Source organism: Sphaerodactylus townsendi, linkage group LG14 (genome assembly GCF_021028975.2).
Source record: "Sphaerodactylus townsendi isolate TG3544 linkage group LG14, MPM_Stown_v2.3, whole genome shotgun sequence".
NCBI lineage: Eukaryota > Metazoa > Chordata > Lepidosauria > Squamata > Sphaerodactylidae > Sphaerodactylus > Sphaerodactylus townsendi.
Window position 1 is genome coordinate 25,691,820 of NC_059438.1, and position 26,116 is coordinate 25,717,935.

At 54.0% G+C, this 26,116-nt stretch overlaps 1 protein-coding gene across 1 annotated transcript in view; it reads left to right on the top strand.

Annotated features, from left to right (window-relative positions):
* The first annotated feature begins 10,337 nt into the window (after positions 1-10,337).
* ZFHX3 (zinc finger homeobox 3) overlaps positions 10,338-26,116 on the top strand; it is a 208,796-nt gene continuing 193,017 nt past the window's right edge. The window contains exons 1-2 of the mRNA XM_048515775.1: positions 10,338-10,384; positions 25,609-25,705. The gene's annotated coding sequence lies outside the window, so the exon portion shown is untranslated. The remainder of the gene's footprint in view (positions 10,385-25,608; positions 25,706-26,116) is intronic.

Here is a 26,116-nt window from a genome sequence, read left to right on the forward strand (position 1 = left end):
CTCTAGAAATTGGCCGTGTAGAGCTTTGTTGTGCCAGCTTTCAGTCCTCATTTTAATTACATTTTCTGTACTCCTATTTGGTTCTCTGGGCTTTCAGTAAATGTCTGTTCTTCACTCCAGTCAATGCCTGTTCTTGACTTTCATTCACAGAATTGGCCAGTGCATGTTTCTCCTCCTCCACTGTTTGCTTTGCTTTCAGTAACCCTCTGCCACCAGATCTTCGGGGTAGGTATTGGTATCATTACATGGGTGTAAGGCACAGTGTATTGTCATAAGTTTCCAAGTTTTTTTAATTCAATGCATACAAACCAGCCTGTGCCCAGTTTGTGACTCTGGCAGGTATGGTCCAGGTATGGTCCAGGTCTTGATGGCCTCGATGGTATTCCCGCCATTTAATTTGGATTTCGCAATTTTTCTGAGCCTCTGGGTGTAGCATTATTATTACTATTATTAGTAATAGTAATTATATTACATTATATTATTGTTATAATTTTATTATTATTAAAATGTGTTCCCTTTCCTTTACGACAGTCTCAAGGTGGGTTACAATAGAATAAACAACACATGCCCCACAATGTCAGCATTTCTCAGGCCCAGTGGTGGGATTCAGCAGGTTCGCACCACTTCGACAGAACCGGTTGTTAAAATGGTGCTTGTAAACAACCAGTTGTTAAATTATTTGAATCCCACCACTGCTCAGGCCCTCTGTCCAAAGGACACTGCCTGAGCTTCATGCCCCTTGGAGGTGGCGCAGCCCCTGCAGGAAGCTTTGGGAGGGAAACGAATCCTGGATCAGATGCTAGGATGGGATTGACAGAAGCAGCTCTCTCTAATCCTGGAACACTCCTCATAAACTGGTTGTTGGGGTTTCCCGGGCTGTGTGGCTGTAGTCTGGTGGATCTTGTTCCTAATGTTTTGCCTGCATCTGTGGCTGGCATCTTCACAGGTGTATCACGGAGCGAAGTCTGTTACACACTGTGATACACCTCTGAAGATGTCAGCCTCAGATGCAGGTGAAACGTTAGGAACAAGATCCACCAGACCATGGCCACACAGCCCAGAAAACCCGCCACAACCAGCTGAATCCGGCCGTGAAAGCCTTCAACAATACTCTTCCTCAACATTCGTTTGGGGATTAGATGCTCAACTCTCCTGGTGGGAAATGTGGCCACATACAGCTTGTGTCTTTTCTATGTCAGGAATGAGCTGTCCTGCTCTGTTCTATTTCAGTTTGGAAAATGTCACTTTGGCCGGGGTTGCCTAAATGATGCCAGGGTCTAGGAGAGTGGCTTTGATTTCATTTCCTGGTTGCAGAGCGCTCTCTCTGGTGTGCTGCTGGGTGTTAATTTCGGCACTGAAGAACTTGGCAGAGCAGCAGGGCAGGGATCGGGGAGGCTGCCGGCTCCTCTTTGTGGGCCATAAGGTCGCGGGCAGGGCAGGATCGGTTCTCCAGTATACAGAGGTGCCTTTGCAACCATTTGCAGTCTGCTTTCGCTTTTTCCCTGTGGCGTGAGACATTCTCCCTCACCCTGTTCGCTCTGCGCAAAAGACCTGCGCGCTGCAGGCACAGACCCCTTTGTGGAAGGAAGCCGGCGTGGACTTTAGCCCGGGGGAGGGGGAGGGCAGGGCACGGAGGTGCTTTCTGCTGGGCCATTGTGTCCCTGGGGGTCAGAGGCTTGGAAGGGATTCTGCAGCCTGTGGGCGTTCCCTTCGCGTCATCTGAATGACCGGGAGGAATCAGTTCCCGTTGTGAAGAAAGAGCCAGAGGTGAACGCAGCATCCTTACAAAGTTAAAACAATAACAGCAACAACCCGAACTCAGTGGTTTGAAATACCAGAAAACAAAACAGAGCACACCATTAAAAACCCATTGTTAGAAGTCAGCATATGAAAGCAGGACGGACTGGAGCAAGAGCTCCATTTTTTTTGCATTTTTTTAGAATGCAAATTTTGCATTTTTTTAGAATGCAAATTATTCGGGGGTTGGTCAGGAATTGCCGGCTTTGAGATTGAAATGGAAAAAAAACATTTTAACGAGTCATTAATGGCAGAGGCCATTTTTGGAGGCAGGATGGTACAGAAAAGTTATGTTTCTGCAAACAAACAAACAAACTGGCATTTGAGCAATACAAAAAGATCAGCCAACATGGAGAAGAAATGTCCTTCTCTCAGTGACCAGCTTGAGCATTTTGATCACCAGGGAAATGCTGTTTTCCTGTTGCAGCTAAGCAGCTGTTGTGCATTTATCACACCCAAGTGAAGCATCCCTTGGAATGGGTTTCTTTTAAAGTGTGCCATGTTTGAACCGAGTGGAAAGGTTATCAGTCGCTTTGGGGAGGAAAACGCTTTTTAAATAAGAAGCTGTTCCATTTCTGCTTAAAGTTTTAAAATATGTTTAAATAATGTAAACTATTCTGATATTTTCTTTTGATATGTAAACACTATGCTGCAGTTGTTTAGTAATGCAAAATACCAGTTTATCCGTACAATGCATTTTGGCCAGTCTTCTGCCCATTTGTTACCAGCTGTTTTTGCTAATCACTTAAATATTTGTTGTAAACAATTAAATTTATTGTCTTCTTGGGAAATCTTGAAGTCTGGAAAGATCTGTGCAAGAAATTGTCCTTTGCTGATCAGAATTCCATGTTATTTCCTGTTTTAAAGCAGGGTTCGCAGTTAATCCCCCAGAGAGAGGGGATATGGTGTCGAAATTAAGATAAAAGCTTCTTAATGCCAGCAAATATTCTTTGAAAAACTCAGCATCCTTTTTTTGCTTGCAGAAAAATTGAAAAAGCAAATCCTAGCGAGGGCCGGTGCAGCCGAAGGTTTAAGTGGAATTTGCGGACATGCCAAGATAGCCACACAGCCCAGAAGACGCGGCGGCGGCAGGGTTCACATTGGAACTGCATCTTCTCCTCCTTCTAGAATGTGTGTCATTGTACACGCACTTGGGCTTTGCAAATCAACCTGTTTTTAGAATTTGCCTTGAAACTGTTCTCTTTCCCCGACTGCCGGCTTTTACAGCATCTCTTTGGACCCCCCCCCCCGCCCCCATCAGAGAAGGGTTGGCTCCAAAAGAGAGGCAGCAAAGGCGGCAGAATCCCACCAGCCTGCCTTACGGCAGAAAGAAGCGGGAAAGAGCAAGGCCGGGCGGGGGGCGGGGGTTGCCTGGGGGGGCTGCCGCCGCCTCCCCTTCTCGGCCAGGGCCCGTCTGCGCAGGCAGGGCGTCCGGCGGCGTGGCTGTCCCTCGCTTGCAGCCGCCATGGTCAAGGCCAGCGTCCGAGCTGTCCGGGGAAGTCGATTGTCCACTCCATCAAAGGGCCTAACGGTCAGCAGAGCGGCCGTGATGCGTCCCCTGCGACCTGACATTAACACCGTGCATTTGTTTAAGTGTCGCGCGGAGGGGGTCTCCCAACAAGGCTCCCCAGGCGCCGCTCTCTGAGCGATCAGGGGGGCCGGATGGGGGGAGGGAAAGGGCTGCCCTCCCCCCTGTGACCAGCAGACAGAAGGGCTGATCAATGCCCTCCGGCAGCAAACGAAACAACCCCCCCCCCCCCGCCGCACTCCTGCTGTCCCAGTGGCTTGGAAATGATCAAGACGAATGGCCGGCCGGGGCTGGCTCCAGCGCTGCCCGCCCGGCCGGCCAGAGGAGACCCAAAGAGGGAGGGAGGGAGGGAGGCAGCTTCGACGGGCACAGCGAGCGCCGGCCGAGATTAATCCAGATTAAACCTTCGCCGGCACTCGCGCCGCTCTCCCTGGCCGGCCTCCCCACCGACGGCTGGCGGCGGCTGCAACTGAAGTCTCTCTCGCTGTCCGCCCGCCCGCCCGTCTGTCTTTTTTGGTCGGCGCGTGCAAAGCGGGGCTGCGGCTGAAGGGGCGCACCAAAGGCGCTGCCTGAGCCCAGGACGGGAGCAACGAAAAGAGGCGCACCGCGGTTACAAGCGTGACCTGCTGCCACGGCGGCCGTCCACTCGAGCGCAGCAGCTGCCCAGATTTCCCGACCACAGTTAATTGCCGAGGTCGTTCCCTTTTTGCCTCGGGAAGAAACGGTGACACCCCCGCCCCCCCCCCGCCCCCGTCGGGGAGCATCTCTTCCCTTCTTCAGACACAGAAAGTGGCCTCTCGCATTTAGCCCCCCCTCCTCCCACCCACAACCGTGGCTCCGTTTTCCATTGAAGTCATATAAATGTCCATATAAATATAGCAATCTTCTCTTGGATGCTGGGGCTACAAATTAAGAATTTGTTTTGTATGCACTGTGACAATTTAATATTTTACTCTGTTCTTTCTATCTATTTAGATCTCCTAAAGGTAAAATTTGGTGCAAAATTCACATGAAAATTCACATGAAAATGTAGCAACCTACATTTGGTTTTTACCTGATCTTAACTGGATCTTAATATAACACAGAAATTTAAAAAATTATTTCCATGGAAAATCTGACTAAAATTTGTGGACAGATGTCAAGCACATTATTCTTTTTCCCTGACAATAATTATTGAAAGTCGCCGTAGTGAAAATGAGCCAAATAATTTTATTTTTATATAAATCACCAATTTAGTAAATATTTTTGCCGTTCTTATAAATTGGTTTGAAAACATACTGCCTTTGAGTACATATCGATGGATTCAAATATTATTAATATTTGCATTTTGTTTTCAGTTCCCAGTAGACCTGATTATTTCTGATATACTAATTTCTTCAAGAACAAAAAGGAACAAACCCTAAATCTACTTTAAATTGTCAATATATATTTTGATGTAGTTTTACAAAAGAAAACAGATTGATGGGGGCTTATTGTGCAGATAGTTTTGTGCATCTGTATGAACAACAGGTCACATTGTTAGAAAGTCCAGGGCTTTTGATTTGATTTGTTTTGGTTTGTCGAGAGATATGCAAGGGTGCTGTTTAAAGACTGAGCTACTTTTAAAGAGGCTGAAGTCAAGCTCAGCAGATCTCAGAGCGAAGCCCACGAGGGCACAAAAGGAATCTTCCAAACTGCAAGGCCAGGGATTCCTTGTGGGCAAGTCCACAGGCGCCAGCCGAGGAGGACCCCAAGGTTAGGTGGACGGTGCTGGGCCAAGGCTGGCTTTGCAAAGCTTCTGTGGATAAGGGAGGGAAACAGACTGGGGCCCAGCAGTCGGCATTTCCCTAAAGTATGAAACAGATCTGCCTCTGAGCAGGCAGTTATGGGCCCTCTTTATCTATAAGGTTGTGTATCAACATATATATCATATCACATCATGCATATTGTATTGGCTCAGTGTGTTGTAATCCACCTTGAATCTAAGTGAGAAAGGTGGACTATTAATAACATAAATACATATCCTGGAGCTGAAGTCAGCCGTTCTGCCTTCCATCCCACATTTCTTCTTCTTCTTTTTTGAACGCGCAACCTGCATACAAGTGCCTGCCTGTCGTCCTTTCTGCAAAGGGTGCCCGACGCAGTGTGAGACAGACTCCCCTCTGTGATACCCCTCTGAAGATGCCGGCCACAGATGCAGGCGAAACGGTAGGAACAAGATCCACCAGGCCACGGCCACACAGCCCGGAAAGCCCACCAGAACCAGTGCCAGAAATTGTCTGCTACATCACATTTGTTTTGCAAGCACTGAATTGGGGACAAAGCCAAGAAAATTCCCCCTGATATTCTACATCCATTTCTAAAGCAGCTTGGAACCAACATGGACATTATTTGCAAAATAAAAATCGAAGATGCATTCCAAATCATTTTTGAAAAAAGCAGTTATATGCAGTCACCTTCAACCTAGCTAGAGCAATTTCCTTTTTTTTTTCAAGTATAGGGTGCTTTGGATTTTACAGGGGAACAGCAAAAGAGGGGTTCTGTGTGTGTGTGTGTGTGTGTGTGTGTGCGCGTGCGCGCGCATATGTGTGTGTGTAGGAACAAGCAGAAGCTAGAAATGGAAAGGAAGGGCAGGCGGGGGTCTGCCTGGGGGCTGTTTTCTCCCCTTGGCTGCGATGAGGCAGGAGAATGCCTCAGCCATCAGAAACCAGACCTTGAGTGCCAAGATCTTCTTAAATGTCTTTTTTAAATGTCTTGCAAGGAAAAGAGAGGCAAGGAAGGTGCGCAGCCTGTCCAGCAGATGCCTTTTGAGCACTGCACAGAAAACACCATTTTTAACATGACAATGTGCAATGCATTTTGCTTTTACGATTTGAATACGAAAAGCCCCCATTTCACTCTCTCTGGCCAAGGCTCTGGCCTTTGGTGGGTTGCATTTTTTTAAAGAGTAGTTATAGTTTCTCCTTCTTGCATTAACAATAGAAAAGGGGTGGGAGGTGGGGGGTGAAATGACTGAATGGAAGAGGGGCACACAATGGGATGACCATGACTTTGAACAAATAAATAAAACATGCGGCTCTCGCGCTACACCTCCCGCCACCCCCCTCCAACTGTGATTAAATTTGCTGTGGTCATTTCCCAAATGTCTGCCTGATGAAAAAGGCCCCCCCTCCTCCTCCCCCCGCCCCGCCGCGCCTGGGAGGAGAGGCCTTTCCCGTGGCTCCCAATCTGCAGCCCTGCCAATCACCTCGCCCTGCACTGCCTCGCATGCCTCTTTCATTAGGAGAAATGCTTCACATTTGATTGCATCACCCCCCAGCCCCCAGCCCCCCAACTTCAGCTGGCCGCCCTTAATAAACCGGCACTCCCTCTTGCCTCTCTCGCTGTGCGGCTCTAATGGGGTTTCCTGAATGCTCCCCCCCTGCAAAGAGCCCGGTGCGCGCGGGAGAAAAGGACACGTTTTAATAGGCACTGGGAGGAAGGAGGGGAGAGAGAGGCAACGAGGAGGAGGAGGAGGCCTTGTTCTCTGCGAGGAGAGGAAGGTGGGCCCGTGGCAGGGCGGGGACGGGGGGGGGGGTTAATACGGCAAGAAGAGGTAATAACAACAATGTTAATATCCGGGATTTTCAGGGTGCCAGAAGTACATTTTGTTTTCCCTTTTAGCACGATTTATAATTAAAGATTTTAATCTGGCATCACATGGAGTTAATAAGGCCTTTGATTGATTAGGATTCATAAAAGTGCCATTTCCCAGGGACGCGCCGGGTCGGGCGCTGCTGCTGCTGCTGCTGCTGCTGCTGCTCTTTCGAACAGCCGGCCGGCCGGCCGCGGGCCCCGGGACCAGGGGGCGGGCAGCCTTTGTCTCCGCCGGGGGGGGGGGGCGCGGGGGAGCTGCTCGGCGTCCTCTCGCGCACCGGCACCGGCAGCAGCAGCGGCGCCTCCGCCTTGTCAGGGGGGAGCCGTTTTCAGCCGTGCACCGGCGGGAGCGCACGACGAGCTGCTGGTTTGGAGAGCCCCTGACAGCGGCTTCAGGGGCTCCGGAAGGGGCTCCCACAAAGGGGGGCTTCGGCCTCCTCCACCCCCTTCCCCTTGGAACAGCCCCCTTCCTCGGCCATGAGGGCGGCAGGAGGGTCAGCTCCCCCCCTCCCTCCAGCGAGAAGGGCTGCTTTAGGGAAAGATGAGGGGGGCGTCTCTTGGAGCTGCTTTCTGCGAGCGGGGATGTGTGTGTGAGAGAGAAGTTCTCTTCCCAGCCCCTGTCTGTGACCGGACCACAAAGTGGTGGGGCAGCAAGGGGGCCCTTTGCAGGTTGTGTTGGGGGGGGGGGGGGGGGGCGCTTGCGAGACTGCCAGGACTCTCCAGATAAAAACCACTTGTTCTGCAGTCCATCTCTATTCCCTTCCCCCACCCCCCCTTGACCCAACTTTGCTTGTCCCCCGGCCGTCTCCTCCCTCCCGGCATTCGCACCAAATGATGTGGGGCTCTGAGGTGCCGTCTGAGCAGGACCGGGCTGTCGGCTGCGGGCACGCGGGGAAACCACTGTCCGCCCCCGCCCCGTCGCCCCCTCTGCCTGGGTCCGGGGTGAGGTTCACGTGGCATCAGCCGCAGCAGGGTCTGGGGGGGGGGGGGGCTTCTTCCTGTACAGAACTGGGGAAAGCCCCCATGGCCGCTGCTCTTGATGGCCGGAACACGAATATTGGGGCTGTTTTGCCTCCTGGGCCGGTGCCTCGGGGGGCTTTGTTGTGGGGGAGCGCCCGAGGAGCAGGCGGAGGCGGCGGCGGCGGCGGCCCGGCGCAAATCGGCGGTGCTGAGCCCCCTGCTTTGGGCTCGCAAATTGCCAGAAAGGTCCTCGCCAATCCGCGGTAATTTCCTGCATCTCCATAACTGACCTCACGCATTGAGCATGCAAAGAGCTGATTGGTGCGGGCCTTAATGTGCATAATGAAGGAGGGGAGAGGATTTGGAAGGAGCAGGGAAAGGGGGGAGAGGAGCCAGAGGGAAGGGAAGGGAAGGGAAGGGGGGAAGCGCCCTGCCCTGCCCTGCCCCCCCCCCCGCGCCACCTGACAGACGACACTGCGCCCTGGCCCCGTGGCCGAATCCAAAGACATGGAAGAGGCGACTCCCGACTCCGCGCCAGCCCTCCCCAAAAAGCAGGTCCAGGCAAGGCGACGCAGCCGTGCCCGTCCTGTGCCTGGCCGCAGCGAGCGGAAGGGGCCTCCCCCGCCCCGCCGGGCGCCCAGTCCCTCCGGCTCTCCCTGCCCGCCCGCCCGATCCATGCTCCGTTGGGCCCAGGGGCCTTTTGCCCATCGCGCCCCCTTGAAAACAGACCCTGGAATTACCTGGGAGGAAGAAGGAAGCCAGGCCCCAGTCCGCCTCTCTGTGTCTGTCTCTCTCTCTCTCCAGCAGTGGCAGAAGGAGGCTCAGAGAAGTGGGGCTGGGGGCTGGGGGCTGGGTGGGGGTCACTTGCATTTATTCACAGCCCGCCTGAGCACAGCACCACGGCTCGCTTGACAGAGGAGCTGGAAGGGAAGCGGGTGGGGGCAGCGGAGGAGTGTGTGTGTCGGGGGGGGGAGCACGAGAGCGAGCGGCAGCCCAGGCACAAGAGCGGACCCGGAGGTGAGAGGCCACAGTTCAAGTCCAGACTGCGGAGCTCCTTGGGGGGCCGCGCGCCGACAGACAGGCCTCCACCTGACAGGGGCGCCTTCTGGCTGGCCGGCCGGCCGACCGGCTCCTTTGCCCTCCTCCCGCGTGGCTCTGGTGGTCCCGAGCCAGAGGCCCCCCAGCCCACCCCCAAGGGCGCTGCCCGGCGCAGGCAGCAGAGAGACGGCCAGCCGGCGTCCCACCAGAAAGGCTCTATTAGGGAGGGGGGCGCTTCGGGGAAGGATTCGATTGCGCAACCCGCCAGTGGCCGCGAGAAACGGAGCGGGCCCGGAGCCGCTCCCGTTAGCAGGCAGGCAGGCAGGCGGCGAAGAAGCCGAGGGCTCCCCTGGCCAAAGCAGGGGGGACAGGACGGGGCGCCCCGTGTGGAGCTGCTGGCCTCTCTTTATTCCGGCTCCCGTTGGAAGGGAAATCGTTGAGTGAAACAAGAGTGGCCCCTCCGGAAGACATGTGGGCATCGTGTGCTTGTGTACGCCTGCACGGGGCACGGGGTTTCCAAGTGTGGCAACCCAGCCCCCCCCCCCGCCCCGTCTTTCCCAGGCTGGCCCTGCGGCGGCTCCCCCCAATCGTGCCAGGTGACGGAGGTCTCTTGGCCCAGGAGGGACTGGGGGCGCCTCCAGCTACAGCCGCTCTTCCGCGGGCCTCTCCCTCTGCCTGCCTGCCTGCCTGCCTGCCCTCAGCTCCCCGCCACCTGCCTGAGCGAGGGTCCAACACCACCCGCCCCCCCCCAGCCCCCCCAGCCCCCCCCCCCCGCCTGGCCAGCCTTCACCCTCAGGCCGACCCCACCGCAGCGTTGCCCTGGCCCGGCCTGCGGGCACCCAGGCCTGACAGCTCCAGCCCTCCAGCTCGGGACAGGAGCCGCGGCAGGTGCCGGCCCAGCCAGCCGGCCGGCCGGAGAGAGAGCCTGGAGGTCAGGAGCGCCGCCCGCTTGCCGGACGAGGAGGAGGCCCCGGCGTCGCCCCGCTCTCCCAGGCGCCCACCTGGACCCCTCCCTCTCCCCCCCCCGCCGCCCGCCTCCGCGTCCCGTGGCCCAGGGGTGCCGCCGCCGCCGCCGCCGCCTAATGAAGGCGAGAGCCGGCGTGATGTCATCATCGCATTAAGCTAAAATAACCACTGAACATGAGAACGGGCGGGGGGGCGGGGGGGGCGCGAGCGGGAGAAGCCGCCGGAGCCGAACTGGCAGCGCGTTACAACCACTCATGAGTGTGTGTGGAGCACGGCGGCGGCGGCGGCAGCGGCAGCGGCAACAGCAGCAGCAGCAGCAGCGCCAGCCGGCGGGCCGGTCGGCCGCGCGGGGACCCCGCCAGCCCCGGCCTCCGCTCAGGCTCTGCTTCTGAACAGCCCCGAGCCAGGAGCAGCCCCGGGAGGCCGCGCGAGCCTGGCCGGGCGGGCTGGCGGGCCAGGGGGGCAGCAGAGAGAGGCCATGTGAGTGAGTCCATTTTTCCTTTCTTAGCCTTTCTTCCGGCTGCCAAACAAACGGGGTCCGGCGAGCGAGCGGGCCAGCGGGCCGCCTTTACCTGCTGCCAGCCCTTCACTTTGCTGCGCCGCCGCCGCCGCCGCCGCCGCCGCGCAGGCAACCCCCCCCCCCCGGGCAGCAGCCCCCGTGCGCGCCCCCTCTCTCCGTCCCGTGCGCCCCCTCAGACACGGGCATGCCTACAAATGTTCAGGCAGGAGGATGGGTGCGCAGGGCGGTGATGGAGGCCCATTGCCTGCTTATATGTCTTCCGCTGGTGCCACTTTCTCCCGTGGGGGTGGAGAAGGGGCGGGGAGGGTTCCAGTCTTTGGGATGTTACTTTTGAGGACAGGTGTGGTTCAAAACGGGGCATCTTCCACCTGACACTGCTGAAGCTTAATCCTGAATCCAATATCTCAGGGCACCGAAGTCGTCCCACTGCCACGCCATTGCTGGTGCCTGCTTCCGCTTAGCTTCACCTGTCATGCATAGGTATTCCTTAGAGACAGGTGGTGGGATGTGTCAAGAAGCCAGGGGCCCAGCTCCACCTACCGTGCGTGCTTCTGTTGTGTGGGCTGTGTGGCATGTTGCCTGGGCATCTTCCTGCAGGCCAGTAGACTGGGCCAAGACACGGCAGGACGGCTCAACGGGCAGGGACTGAGTTGTGGGTGATGGCCACACCACTCTCTTCCAAAAACTGGTCAGGAGGCTTGACTTGCGAAGTGGAAGGAGAGGGGATGCAAAGGGCCCCCACCTACCCCTATGCGGCTCCAGTAGGGCCCCTTCCTTGCCCACGGGAATCAGGCCCACCGAGGTCCACGGACTCCTGTCCTCCTGGAGCAGCCGGGGTGCCTGGCGACCTCCAGCGCTGCCTGTTGTGTGCGTGGTACCTGGTAGGCCTGCACTGTTGTGCTTTCCCCAAAACAGCCATCTTCATGCGGCTGCCCCTTTTTTAAGCTGCATGGACCCCAACCCAATATGCCGCTGTCCAGGCGTCGCAGAGGCCACTCTCTTGGGTGTGCGTGCGTGTCACTGTGATTTCAACAGAAGCGCATCATGGCCCGGTGAAGGGGCTGGGGGAGGCTTCCGCTTTGCGGGTGAAACAGGCACCCCCGCTGTTGCCTGGGCGCGACTGTGCTCCGTATCCAAGGGCAGGTATTTCTGCCTGAAGACTGCTTGGTTGGTCAGCTGCCACCTGGAGCCGAGTCCTCCCGTGGACCAGCCTCCACATCCTGGGCCTGCCTGGCTGCTGAGGGATGTTCCGTGTATTTTTATATTACTATTTTATATGACATTTTATGTAAATTTATTGTGAGCCGCTTTGGCAGGAGAGCATGGGGTATTAAATCAATTTAATAATGATGATGTTAATGATGACGACGACAACAAAAACAACACTCTCACGGCCCTTGCCTGCCCTTGCTCCGTCCGGGCAACCTGTCCAAGGCTGGGCTGCCCCGTGGCCTGCCCACGTGGCTGGGCTCCATGCCGGCAGGCCACGGGTGGGCCCAGAGGCCTCCCCCAGCATCAAGAGAGGGCAGAGATGCAGCCGGAGCCGCTGCCTCCTTTTATTGCCGGTGTTATCCAAGGAAACCAGAGAGAGCTCCTGCTTTTGATAACTTGACCCACGGTGTTGCTCACACTGTGCCTTGTGGTTTTTGAAATTCAAAGAGCGCGGGGGGGGGGGGGGGGGAGTTTGCCTTAGGTGATAAACAGCAGAGTGAGGCCAGAGGCTGTGGAGGAGGAGGAGGAGGAGGAGGAGGGCGAATGCTCTGGGGCTTTCTTTTTATGCTGTAAAATCAGCATCATCAAGAGTAACCTGAGAAAACGTGGAGGAGAGCGAGAGGAAGAGAGAGCGCGGCCATTTTGAATTCACCCACGCAGACAAACAGCAAATATTGCCTTCCTTGGCTGCCTGCAGCGGCACCGTGGAGGGGCAGGCCCTGTTTGGATTGCGCAGAGGCAGCCCGGGGTGGGTCGAGCCAAGCACAGAGCTTTCCTGCGTAATTAGTAGAACCATTGCAAACAATCCTCAGTCAGGCCCTGCTCCGCCTTCCCCTCTTCTTGTCAGTTTTTTTTAGGTTGTGGTGAAGCCTCACCTTGCTCACACCTGGTTGGAGAGTGGCCCTGGCAGCAGTAAGGAGGCGCCCCTCTGTCGCGCCCCTTGGAGCATCGGCCTGGGGGTAACCTTGCCTACTGGCCAGCTGCGGCTTTGCTTAGAAGTAGCCCTGTCCTTCTCCAGTAGAACACAGCACAAGACCAGCTCTACCTCCTCAGTGAACGTCTCCCCGCTCCAGGAGGGGGGGATCTTTGCAAGTGGCTTCCTGGACACCTGCGGGAGTCCCCAACCCACTGACTCGACAAGAGATGGCCCACTTTTGTATCCTGGGGGACAGCGGCGAAGCTCCCAGGGGACAGGGGGGTGCGACGCACTGGGCGCACGAATTTGGGTCACGTGGGGGGGGCGCAAAATCATCCAGCCCCTCCCCCCCCCCGCGGTGCCCCCCACACTTTAGAAAACTGAACAGGCTGCAGAACAGGCCTTCCTGTTCTGGTGGGAACTACATTTCCCAGGAGACCCTGGGAAATGTAGTTCCCACCAGAACAGGAAGGCCTGTTCGCCAACCTGCTCAGTTTCCTAAAGTAAGTGGGAGTGGGGGTGGGGGAGTGGGGGGCGCCGCCGCAAGCGTGGGGTGGGTGAAAAAGCCAGAGTGTGCACCAGGCACCCTCTGGCCCCGCTACACCTCTGCAGGCGGGGACCATAGTGGGACCCTCCCCCTTTGCAGCGCTCTGCTCTTCCCGCAGGAGATGCTGCCTGTGGTCCAGCGTGTTGGCTCACACCTGTGACTCACGTGATGCAGGTTTTCATCACCAGATTAGCCCATATTTGGCAGGAGTCTGGGCTGCCTCTGCTCTCTCTGGTTTCCACCTGAGGTGCCAGAAAGCTCCAGCTCCAATGTCTGGTGTGCAAAGGAACCGAGAAGAATATCCAGCAGGGGGTGGGCAATTGGTCAGCCAGGGAGGGCTGTAAGGTTAGAGACCCCTCCGTCCTCCTTCCTGGGTCACCTTAGAGTGAGACTCTGCGGTCTGCTTTTCTCCTTCTTCTCAGAAGTCGTCTCCTCCCTCCTTCCCTAGCTGGCAAGGTAGCTGAACCCGATCTCCCTGCCTCAGCTGCCCTATTTGCAATGTAGTTCCCTAATAAACATTTACCTTTACCTGTAGTCAGTGGGTCTGCCACTTCTCTGTGTACCTAGCACTCTGCCAACAGTTCAGGTGTGCAAGTCACCCTTTTTAATGCTGCACCCACCAACTGACCAATGTAGCTACATGGACCAGTCCTAGGAACCTAGTTCAAGGGTTGGGGGGATTCCTAGATAGTTGAGGGTGGAGCCAGGGGAGGGGTCTCTGCAGGGATCCATTCCAGGGATCCAGTGCAGCCATTTTCTGAAGATGAGTTGTCACTCTGGTCGCATCTGCGGCTGGGCCACCGCAGGGACCCCTCAGAAGTCACCAGAAAGCTGGAGTTTTGGGGCTCACGCCCTTGCATACTTTAGCTGTGCTTCTAGCCTTGGAGTGGCAAGACAGCCCGTGTGCTGATTTTTTGAGGAAAGCCTCTCCGGCCTGCCCATTGGCTCCTCTGCAAAGTGCTCAGTGCCATCCCTGGTCTGCTTTGGGCCTCAGGAATAGGGGCCTTGATAGGCCTTTTGCTCCTCCTGAGGTGTGTCATGAAGCACATGGAGAACTCTGCTGTCGGAGCTGCACTGAGGGGGCCAAGGAGAAGCGCCTGCAGGGGGCGGGGATGAGGCACACTCTGTGTTGTGCACCTGGTTGTTTTCAAGGCAGGGGTGGGGAGCCAGGAGGTCAGGCCCTGGCTCTGCCTGTGGGGAAGGGGAGGGGGCTCAGCAGCCCCTTCTTCTCTCTGGCGCTTCTGTCTAATTAATGTGTGGCCCGCTCTGGTGCACGTCCCTCATTGGGCCTGTCACCGTTTATCATGCGACCCTCCTAGCCTTGGGTAATGACCTTGAAAGAATATATCAGCCAACGGTGGCACGAGTGAGGAATTAAATTGTTTCTCTGAGTGCTTATGGTCATTGCTGACAATTTATATGACACAGCTCCCCTAAGCTGTCCATCCGTCTGTCCACACTGGGCCATTCCGGGGTCATCATTTTCCAGCCAGGAACGGGAAGGGTTGTGTGCTGGAGGGACCGTGGAGCTCAGCCTTCTGGACACCAGTCGCCTTTCGTGGGCTGGGAGTGGAGGGTTGGAGGAAGAGCCAGGAAGAGAGGCTGCTTGTCTCTAGGAGTGAGGTGGGTGGAGTCTGGAAAGGGCTGGCATCCAGGTGGGTATCCGGGTACACACACACACACACACACACACACACACACACACACAGAGAGAGAGAGAGAGAGAGAGAGAGAGAGAGAGACTGGAGCTACCGCAGCACAAGAGACTGGGCAGGGCAAAGAGGAAGCAGGCTGGCTGGTTTGGGGACATTGATGCCAGGGTTGGGGGGCAGCCAACGAGTGTCAGGCTGTGGTCCCTTGAGAAGGCAGCTAAGTGGGGCCTCGTCTGGCAAAAGGAATGGACAACTGGTGGCCGTAGGCTGCCAGCCCCTGGTGTGGGTGGAAGATCTCCTCCCCCAAGCAGATACTTCCCACCACTTCTCTGACTAGCAGAGGGAGAAACACAATATTTAAAAAATGGTCAGTGTCAATGGTGACACCATTTCTAGAAAAATGGCATGTCCCCCTAGGAATTAACTGAACTCCATGGTAAAACTGTAGACTTATCAGAGTTTCCTAGTGGGGACTGGTGTCGCCCCTGCCAAAAAAAAAAGTTATTCCAGTTCTCTAGAAATCACCCAAACCTCTATGGTTTTACAACACAGTTTTGACCATACCAGAGAGGGATGATGACACATCTGTGGAAGGGAGGTCATGCTGTCAGCCAAGTGGCACCGCCAAGTCTACCACAGTCTCCCTCTGGTCTCCAAGCTAAGCCTGGCAACTCTACTATCAATAGTGGTAGAACAGCTGAGTCTGGCTATGTCTGTGAGCCAGCAGTCCATTGGACACTGGCCTGTGAAGTCAAATGTGAGGGAGCCAATCAGGAAGAAGTTTCTCTTCTGGCTTGGCGGGTGGCGGGGAGTAGATGCCTGTGATGCTGCAGCAGCGCCTAACAGCCAATATGCTGCAGCCATCCTAGGTCTCCCATCAAACAAATCACATGTTTGGCCCCTCCCATGCTGACATGTTCACAATGGCTTTTTTCTGCACAGAATATTTAAATTGTCTTGCAAATGTTTTAAAAAGAACTGTTCTGGCTTTCTCCTTCTGCACAGTGTGGGAAAATAGTTTGTCCCCCCTGCCTGCTGCCCACTGTAAAGATCTCACTTTCTTTTTGTTGCGCCCACCATTTTGTGCCGCTTGAGATGCCGCCTGCCATTGGCAGTTTTCTCCCAGGGTCGTTTCCTCTGCTGGCATCACTGCTGAGCATCGTTACACTGATTTAAGCACATGAATCCACGCAGCTTTGCCTGCTGAGTTTGGCAACGTGTCATTTCCTCCCCTTTAAAAATATTTGGTGAGGTATCTTTGAAGCTTTGAGCTGCCGCCAGCCAGGCACTCCTCGGCCCCACCTCGCCAGGCTGCTCCTTCGGCCGGTGGAGGCTCTGCTGGCTGAAGGAACAGCCTGGTGAAGTGGGGCCAAGGGGAGGGATGTGGGGGGGGGAGGGAATTCACCGCCCCCCATGTGACCAGCTGGCATGCGCCCGGGGATGTGTGACCCAACATGCCTCTGCAGTTGGATCTTCTATGAGGAAAACACTTTGATGATGCGTCTGGCTTTGTAATCAGCCAAATCTCATGGTTCACTTTTGTTAACATATTTCTATTTAAAAAGTGGCACGAGCACAGGCGGCCGGTAGTTGCTGCTGATGCTGCCGCCGTCACGCTCTCCACCCGGCACATTCTGTGGCAATAGCAGCCCTGCGCAGAAAAAATAACCATCTTTTAAAATCGTTTATCTTGACAATATCAGGTGACTTCTTGAGCAGCATTCTGCGTTTGCGCAGCAGAGCGGCACCTAGCTATGCAGGGATGCTTGGATTTACAATCCCACCCCCCACCCCCGGCGGTATGTTGAGCCAAAAAGGGTAGACTTGATTAATATTTTCCGCTGTCCGGTAACCATGGCAATCGGGTCAGCAGATATAATACTTAATTTAATCTTCCCACTGCCTCTGTGCGCATCACCAGGGTCCCGAATAATAGAAGGCGGCTGCCTCGCGGGCCCCACCCACCTCCCCACGCCTCCTGCCTCCCCTGGAGCTCCTTGCCCGTGGCTCCCTCACACGACCCAAAAGGCATCCTCTGAGTTCTGCCTTCAGCATCTATAGTTGAAAACAGAGGTCTTTTCCGGCCCCTCCGCACAGCCCCCTGGTCCCCTTCCCCTGGCCGTTTCAGCACAAGGAAGGAAACGTTGCTCTGCTCTGAGCAACACAGGGAGACGCATGAGCCGCACTCCTCCGGCCGTGGAGCCCACCAGGACGTGTGGTTGGTGGGGGACTGGTGGAGATAGAGCAGATGGCCCCTTTGCTCTCCAGTGGTCAAGCCCGGCTGACTGGCTTGTCCAATCCTGCGGTTCAGTCTTCTTTTCTCTTGTTATGGAGTTTTGATTAAGCTGCCAGCAGAGAGTCAAGTTTTCCTTGGAGGGATGGGAGTCCTATAGGTGTTGGTCAGGCAGCAAGGGAGTCAGAGGTAGGAGGACATGAGAGGTCTTCCGTAGAATCATAGAGTTGGAAGAGACCCCAAGGGCCATCTTGTCCAGCCGGTTGCTATAAATTCCTGGAGACAGATAAGAACTCAAGATGACCTGCCAGCGACAAGGCCTGTGCCGAATGAGTGTGCACTAAGATTGCACACTGCAGAGTTCACCCCTAATTCTCGCAAAGGGCCACTAAACTGTGGCTCTCTGCCTGGGTTCTCAGCCCAGACTTCTCCTTGGAGTATTCTTCCACTCCGGTCCAGAGGCATGACGGCTTCCTTGGCCAGTTGGGCTGGGTGGTTTCCTTGGACCATGAGAGAAGAGTTCAGCAGGAGGAGGTGAAAGAAAATGATGCTGTCTTGCTTGAAGATTCCTTCCAGTTCGTTTCCTCCCCTGCCTTTGGTTGTTCTCTTTCTCTCCCCCCCCCCCCACAGCCCCAGCCCCATGATCCCTGGGACCCCTGGGAAGCCCCCCTCCCCTCCCCATCCTGCAGACACTGGCTTTATGCAAACTGGCTAGCCAACCGCTCTCTCGGTATTGATGTAGACATTACCACAAATTGCCACTCAGGGACCTGCAGGAATCGACTCCCTGGTTTCAGATCCAATACAATCACTTGATCAGACACAAAGTTTAAGTACACTTGCTGCCATGATGACGGCACCTGCTGCCACACTGGGAGGCAACTCCTCTGCTGAGAGGGAAGCTGGGGGTGGGGGGTGGGGGTGGGGGTGGGCAGCTTGCTGGTCCTTAACTGGGCATTCCAGCCGCTTGTTCCTGCAGTGGTGCTTTGAGGCTTAGACCTGGCCATACATAACACAACAGCACTAAAAACTTTTCAAAAAGCAAGAACTCGCCCCCCCCTCGCAGGGACACCCCCTCCCACAAGCGCTGAGTCCTTGTCCCGGAAGTGCAGGGGCCTTTTGAGGGGTGGTGCCCACCCAGCCATTGCGGTCTCTTTCCAGACCAGTCCATCTCTCTAGATATGGTGTACGTTCTGGGGTAGGGGGTGGCTCTGAGCCATGGGTCTCAGGTGTGATTGGCGCGGCTGACAGGACAGGTCTTTGGCAGCTGGGCATTTCCAGCCACGTGGCTTCTTTGTGGCTGACTTTCATTTGCTTGTTTTTTCACAACACTTGGATTTTAACTGTGTGTCAGTTGCTTTGAGAACCCAGGAGGCTAAAAGCAGGACAAAAAGATTGTGAACACCTAAACCTTGTCCCCCTTTCACAGCTGCTTCACCCTCAGGAGTTCCTTCAGAGAATCCTGGGAGCTACAGTTTGGTGAGAGTGCTGGGAAGGTCTCGTTGGACATCCATGTGCCCCTGGCAGGGACTGCCCTTCTCCGAGCCCCCTGCCAGAGGAGGAAGAGGAGGAGGAGGAGGAGGCAAATCTGCTGAGGCACCTGAGGTTTTGTGTGGTGCGGCGGGTCTGCCCCAGCAGTGGCCAGGATGCTGCTCCTGTTTCTGTGGGAGGAATAGCACTTTCCAGGAGCAGAGCAGGATAAGGCAGGCTAATTGCCACATCTCTGCCCCCAATCCAGAGAGCTGGACTCTCTTCTTCCAGAGCTGTCCACCTGCAGCCCAAGTGCATGTCTGGAGAAGCTGCCCTGTGTTTTGTTGAAGGCAGAAATGTAAATGACCTCTCTGGGTTCACATTATTAGTCTGCAAATAATTCTGAAGGAAAACAGCCATGGGATCAATAGTCCATACAGTCAAAGCCAGGGCCCCCACCCCACCCCCCTCATTGGAGAAATGGCATTGAAATCAGAAATCTAATTTTTTCCATTTGTACAAATTGAACATAACTCATGGAGGGGGGGGACCATTGGAAGGCAACTTTGCTCTTCCAGAGGTTGCATCCCTAATTAGGATGGGGGAGAAGGAAGCAGCAAGTAGTGGTGAGAGAGGTTACTAGGCCTGCTGACCTCCTAGGACAGTGGCTCTGAGGCTGGGAAAGGCCAATGGAGCAGTGGGCCAACCGTACAGTCAAGACCCTCTTTGACCTCCATGGTTTTGTGAACTAACCTCATGATCCACAGAACAGATGATTGTCCTGGCCCAGGAGTGGCCAACCTATGGCACTCTAGATGTTCATGGACTACAATTACCATCAGCCCCTGCCAATTGGCTGTGCTGACTGGGGCTGATGGGAATTGTAGTCCATGAACATCTGGAGCGCCATAGGTTGGTCACCCATGCCCTAGCCCACTCTTCCCATCCTCAGGGATATTTATATGGAGGGGATGAGCATCTGACGGGGCGAGGGGTGTCTTCAGAGTCAGCATCATTAGACAGACATTCTGCCAGCACTTAGAAGGGAATACTGTGATCACAAAAAGTCAGCATGGGTTTCCAAAAAATAAGTCATGCCAGACTAATCTTATCTCTTTTGACAAGGTGCCCCATAATATTCTTACAAGTAAGCTAGTGAAATGTGTGGTGCGGCGGGTCTGCCCCAGCAGTGGCCAGGCTTACAAGTAAGCTAGTGACAATGCTGCTGTTAGATGGATTTGTAATTGGTTGACTATCCGAACTCAAAGGGTACGCTCATCAATGGCTCATCTTCATCCTGGAGAGAAGTGACTAGTGGGGTGCCACAGGGTTCTGTCCTGGGCCCAGGGCTATTCAATATTTTTATCAACGACTTGGGTGATGAAATAGAGGTATGCTAATCAAATTTGCAAATGACACCAAAATAGGAAGGGTAGTGAGGACAGAGTCAGAATTCAAAATGACCTGGACAGATTAGAGAGTTGGGCCAAAACAAACAAAATGAATTTCAACAGAGATAAATGAAAAATACCACACTTAAGCAGAAAAATGAAATGTACAGATATAGGATGGATGACACCTGGCTTGACAACACTACATATGAAAGGGATCTGGGAGTCTTAATAGACCACAAGCTGAACATGAGTCAGCCAAGAAAGCCAATGTGATTCTGGGCTGTATCAATAGTATCGTGTCAATATTGAGGGATGTAATTGTACCTTGGGCTAGTCACAGTTCTTCTGAGCTCTCTCAGCCCCACCCACCTCACAGGGTGTTTGTTGTGAGGGGGGAAGGGCAAGGAGATTGTCAGCCCCTTTGAGTCTCCTGCAGGAGAGAAAGGGGGATATAAATCCAAACTCTACTCTACTCTACCTCTATTCTGCATTGGTTAGACCTCACCTGGAATATTGTGTCCAGTTCTGGGCACCACAATTCAAGAAGGATATTGACAAGCTGGAACGGGGCCAGAGGGCAACCCAAATGGTGAAAGGTCTGGAATCCATGCCCTGTGAGGAGAGACTTAGGGGGCTGGGGATGTTTAGTCTGGAGAAGCAAAGGTCAAGGGGGGACATGATAGCCATGTTTAGATATTTGAAGGGATGTCATGTTGGTGAGGGAGCAAGCTTGTTTTCTGCTGCTCCGGAGACCAGGACCAGGAGTCATGGCTTCAAGGGGAAGGAAAAGAGATTCCATCTAACACTGGCATATTTGCCTAGGGACAAGGGGTATCCCTTGTCCCCGGGCGCATCCATTGTGGTCACGTGGGGGGCGCCAAAACGTCCCTCCACACAGGCTGATCCAGCAGGCCTTAGAAAGCCCTGCCCACTCTGTAGGGTGGCCTGGAGTGTCCAGAGGATGGGGGAGAAATCCCACTGTGCTCCCAGGAGCAGGACTGGGGAGCTCCGCCCCCCTCCCTCTGACCCAGTGTGCCTTATGCTCCCTTAAGTCACGTGCCATTACTCACAAGCCTTCTCCCGGCAGACTGGCGCCGAAGCTGAGCTGGGATCCCCGCAGCAACAGAACTGGTGATGATGCTGACATTTGTTTGGTAAATCTTCTGATGGGGGGTGATTTGTGAGAGATTTACATGCTTAAAAGTTAATTTCCTCTTGAACTGGCTTGGAGCTGTTTCTCAGGCCTATCTCAGCTGTTTCTCAGGCCAGCCTACCTCACAGGGTTGATGTAAGGACAAAATTAGGAAAGAGAGTTGGTGGGGAGAGAACCATGTATGTTTTGCTGGGCGTGGGGGGTGATCTGTGAGGTGGTGCAAAAATCATTGTTTGGTCGTGGTGGGGAAGGGTGGCCGCCCATGGGGGGGGGGCGGGCGCCAAATTCAGGTTTTGTCCCCAGGCTCCAGTTAACATAGATACACCTCTGCTAGGAGGAACTTCCTGACAGTGGGATGCACAACTCAGAGTGTGGTGGAGTCTCCTTCTTTGGGGTTTTTTTAAGAAAGGCTGGATATGTCAGGAGTGCTTTGATTGTGTGCTCCTGCATTGCAGGGGGTTGGACTTGATGGCCCTGGTGGTCTCTTCCAACTCTATGATTCTATGATTGTATTGCCCTGCCTCTCATAAGTGACAGGAGGCTGAATGCTCCTCATTACATATTACATAGTCCACATGTTTTCTGCCAACTAGTTCTTATTAGATCGGTGGAGAGAAGAGTCATATTATACTGGGAAGGCGGTCCTGCCTATTGTTTCCACTCATTGAAAAGGAAATTCCTAGCCAAGACAGGGCCAAGACAGGGATGTATTCCTTTGCTTTCATACATTAAGCAAGATAGGTTTTGAGCAGCAAATGTAGAGCCACACAGATATATAGAGATCACATAGAGATATTTATAAATACTTTAGTTTTATTTATTTGTTTATTTGGTTTTGTGTGTTTGTTTTTGCAGAACATTATCTTTTGAGTCCAAAAGGTGAGACCTCTGGCAGGCCAATGTGGTTTGGGTGATTAAGCTCCTTAGTAACAAGTCCCCTCAATGTCTCTAATTACCATATAAACAACTGCTAATTAGAAGGTAGTTAAAATGATGGCACCATCAACTGTCTTACTTCCAGTTGAAGAAACACACCATAGATCCGTTATGTTTGATCACTCATTACTCAAGTTCTTGTCAGGCCAGACGCCTTGCCTGGAGCGCGCACACACGCGCACACACACACACCCACACACAGAGAGGGGATAAGGGCTGTATAACATGCAATGAGGGCCCTGCCCATCCTAATGCCTTCCTGCAGCCCCTGTCCCCATCAGGCCAGGGGCTGTGTAGAATCTCTGGCTACTGCTTCCAGATACCTGGCCAGCCAATGCCCTCCGCCCCCCCTCGCCCGTAAGTGGCAGGAGACTGGACTGGACCTAGGTTTGGTTCCAGAGGAGCAGCTGAGGACGACAGCAGTCACACCCAGGTTCTTGAATCATGAGGAAAGGCAAGGTGTACATATTTTATGAAATTAAAAAAAATACACTTCCCAGCTGGCTGCAACACCAGTGAGCCATGCTAGCAGCTGCCATATTTATTATTTCTGAGTCATTCTTCATGTGTGGGACATCAACCTCACTAGGAAGCATTTTTCAGTGAAGATCTTGGGGTGTGTCTTTGCCTGAGAATTCCAGCAACAGGGGTGTGCAGGAGGGTGTAAGGGGTGTGTGACAGAGGGCCCGCCTGGTTCTTTGTTTTGGACAAGGCAGAATGGAAATGTGGGAAATATTTGCTGCTCCCACGTTTGCACCCCCAAACAAAGGGCTCCGTCGTGCCAACTCCAGCAGTGTCCTGGGCACCCTCCAGCAATGCCTTTGGGATGGGGACAGTGAGACGGAGGCAGGAGAATGAGGGCCCCCAGCCAGGCTCGGCCTTTGACCGGGCGATGGGGGTGGGTGACGCTCTTGGCCATTGGAAAGAGAAGGAGGATTCCGCAGATCAAAGCAGCAGCCGTTCCTCCGACAATTACAGTCGCACTGATGCTCTCTGCTGTGAGAATCACACGCCTTGTGTTGTGCTTTCTTTACGTTCTGTATTCTTCACAAGCAATTCGGTTTTTCTGGAGTGCACGAAAAGCCAACTGGATGTTGAATTCCACCCTCACAGCCCCAGAGGTGGGATTGGCAAGGTTAGACCCGCCACATCTGTTTGTGCGAGGGTTTGCAATTGAGATCGTGTGAATAAAAGACAGAATAGACAGAGAAGCAGATCAAGAACCTATCAAGTCTCCTTTTAAACTGAAATCCTCCCCCTCCCCCACTGCTCATTTCCCCAGCAGAGAAACTGGACTGTAATTGCTTGCAATCACTTGGCACAAATTGTCTGCTTGCATTTGCTTTTTAATTTTGTATAATCTGGTCCATTTTGCTCTCTGTGCCTTTGAGCTTAACCTCTCTCTCTGTCTCGGTCTGTCTTTGGTGTGCCTTCCTATTCCCTTGTGTTTTAATTCTTCACTGCTGCTTGAAAAGTAGTAGCATTCCCTGATTTTCTCCTACAGAATACAAAACCAGGGGGCATGAAGGCGGGGGGTGGGGGGAGGTGCAGGCTGTCTTGTGGCTTTGAGTAGATTAGGGGTCTGTCTGTCATCTCTGTGCCAGGGTAGTTTTCCAAAACAGGTTCTCAGGTGATTTTTGCCCAGAACTTTCAGCCTGCACCTCCCCCCCCCCTTCATGCCCCCTGGTTTTGTATTCTGTAGGAGAAAATCAGGGAATGTTACTACTTTTTAAGCAGCAGTGAAGAAGTGCAGAACCATTTTTCACGTGAAGGATTCAGCTTCAAGGGCCTCCTTCCAGTCCTTCAGAGATGCCTGTGGCTGAAATGGACTCATAGATCTCTAAACCCCACGGCAGAGAGGAACATGGGGGTTTGAGAGATGCAGGGGAAGGGATGCCTACCTCACAAGGTGTCTGTTGTGGGGAGAGGAGCCCCCATGAGTCTCCTGACAGGAGAGAAAGGTGGGGTGCAAACCCAAACTCTTCCCTTCTTTTGTGTGCTGATTCACCTCTGCAAATGCTCTCCCCCCCAGATATCGTGCTGTTTTGGCTTCTGCGTTCAGTGCTGGATGTGTCTCTGGAGCTGCAGATTCCTGATGGAGAGATCCAGCAGGAATGCAGGGGTGGAAAAGCAGAGGAGGGGAAAGGGTGGGTGCTTATGCAGCGGAAGGCATTCTTGTTGGAATTCAATTGCACAAGCAAACCTTGGAGAGAAAATGAGATGGGGATGAAGTGACTCTTCCCACTGTTGCTAACGGACGCTCCAACTGCAAGGAGCCCTCCTGTCGCAGCCGGCCTGGAATTCACTGTGCGGAAGAGTTTAGAGATGCACCCGGCACGATTTTGAAGTCAGGCCTGCTGCCCACTTCTCCGCCTTGCAAAGAATTATGTGCCCGGGAGAGCTGGGCTGAACATGGCCACGAGGCTGACAGTGTCACTGGGTGACGGTGGGCTTCGCAGGGCTCCTGGCCCCACGGATGTGGTAGCAAAACAAACATTGCTGCCTTGGCATTTTTCAAGGGCCAGGAAAGTTCGTTATAGTTTTAATCTGATTTGAGGGGGAAAATTGAAATAATGACTTGACACACAGACATTGATGAAAGATGTATTTTTAAAGCAGTAAATTAAAATCTCATTAATATTTCAGCGATAATATTTTGTGCTTATCCGTTTCATCTCCATTCTTGACCTGTGGCTCTGAGTTCCCAGCGTGAAGGCCGTGGTGAAATCTGTTCACCATAAAATGTTAATTCTAAGTAAATTGCAGCACAAACGTTCAATCAGCCACATTAATTCTACATAAAGTGAATTATTGTAGCAGAAAATTTTCAAATGTGACTGAATTTTGTAATCTGCTTCCCTTGTTTCTTCTCTGTGCTCTTGGGTCCCCGCTCAGTGGCGGTGAGCGGGGGTGGGGGCTCTTGGTGTACAGGAGAGGTGGACAGCAGGGTCTTCGCTTCAGAGGGCTTCCAAAATTCACAAGTGCCTTTCCAGCCATTCACACATGGCCTCCTACACTTCTCTCAATGACATCCACTGTCTGTGCCCAGGGGCAAAGTGGCATCCAACAGGGAGCCCTTTAACTGTTGGCATGTCTCAGATATCTTCAACATGGCCCAGAGGAAAACGGAGAGAGAGTCTTTGGAAAGAGGGGGCCACATGGACTCAAAGGCAAACCCCCAGCCACACACAGGAGGGCAGTGGGGGGGGGGGGGTTTCCTGCCATGAGCTGAAGGCACCTCATAAGCTTCTTGTGTTGAAAGTCAGCCAAATGTGAACAGGCAAACTGGTTCTGGGTGTAGCTGGTCTTAGGTTTTTGGGTAGAAGGAGCGCCAATGGGAATGCCCCGCTGGAAAAACAGAAACCCACAGTGGTTGCCAAGTTTCTCTCACCCCAGAGGGGACACGCGGGCCCTCTTAAAGAGGAGCCACAGGGGGCTGGCAGGGATGTGGCTTCGTTCTTAGTTCTGTGGAGCCTGCAATGGCTTTTGAGAGTAGTGGCCAGTCGGCTGGTGGAGTTGAGGCCACGGAAGCTGCTCGCCTGGCAGGATTGGGGAAGGGCTGCCGGTCACTGAGCCACTGTCCGAGCCGCAGTGTGCTGCAGGGTTCCCGGCTGGGAGAGGCCGTTGAGAGCTTGGCAATGAAACTCCCCCTCCCTCTCTCTTTGCTTCAGGTGAGCGGCAGTGGATGCTTGGAACTGGCACCTGGATGCAGGGATGGGTGGCTGCATGAGGGCTAACAGGTGGAAGCCCCATCCAGACAAGACTGAGGTATGGCTGGTTGGGAGTAGTGCTGGGTGGGCTAGTGGGATACCTTTGTTGCCTTTAGGCGAGGCCATTATCCCTGGAAGGAAGGGCTTCCAGACTTCGGGTGCTCCTAGATGCAGGGCTACAGCTGGAGGCGCAGGTTTCTGTAGTAAGTAGCACCTTGAACAGGGTGGCTTGCTGGCCAGCTGCAATGCACTCCTTGAGCCCTGGTGACTCATTTTCTGGTTTCCTCTAAGTCAGATTATTTAAACCTTTTGCACATAAGGCTGCCCTTGAAGACACTTCAGAACCCTCAATCTGTCCAGCAAGACTATTGGACCAGTCCCCATTCCAGTGGCTGGATTTGAGACCTAGAGCAGTGCATGGCTTGGGACCGAGTACTGAAGGGATCCTTGATCCTAGATCCTGCACTCT